Source organism: Salvelinus sp. IW2-2015, unplaced genomic scaffold (genome assembly GCF_002910315.2).
Source record: "Salvelinus sp. IW2-2015 unplaced genomic scaffold, ASM291031v2 Un_scaffold1936, whole genome shotgun sequence".
Classification (NCBI taxonomy): domain Eukaryota; kingdom Metazoa; phylum Chordata; class Actinopteri; order Salmoniformes; family Salmonidae; genus Salvelinus; species Salvelinus sp. IW2-2015.
Window position 1 is genome coordinate 124514 of NW_019943293.1, and position 382 is coordinate 124895.

The window sequence follows — 382 nt, forward strand, 5'->3', positions numbered from 1 at the left end:
CTATGCCTTAAGGCACCAATCCCATCTCTCCACACCTCCACACTTTCAGCCATGCATAAAATAACATTAACCCCTGAGACCAATCCCCTTCTCCCACCCGTCAACACTGTCAGCATTATAAACATTAACCCCTGAGACCATCCCCTCTATCAATCAGTCCACTACATTAAACCCCCCGAGACCATCCCTCTATCCAACAGTCCCTGCCTTATAACATTACCCCTGAGACCATCCCCTCTATCACAGTCCACTGCAGCATTTCATTAACCCCTGAGACCATCCCCTCTATCAAAAGTCCACTGTCAGCATTTAATAACATTCCCTACCATCCCCTCATCAACAGTCCACTGTCAGCATTATAACATAACCCCCGACCTCCCCT

At 47.9% G+C, this 382-nt stretch overlaps 1 long non-coding RNA gene across 1 annotated transcript in view; it reads right to left on the reverse strand.

Annotated features, from left to right (window-relative positions):
• LOC139024839 (uncharacterized) overlaps positions 1 to 146 on the reverse strand; it is a 6910-nt gene extending 6764 nt beyond the window's left edge. Inside the window, exon 1 of the long non-coding RNA XR_011476207.1 lies at positions 106 to 146. This is a non-coding gene — a long non-coding RNA (uncharacterized lncRNA). The remainder of the gene's footprint in view (positions 1 to 105) is intronic.
• Between the last annotated feature and the right edge of the window lie 236 nt (positions 147 to 382).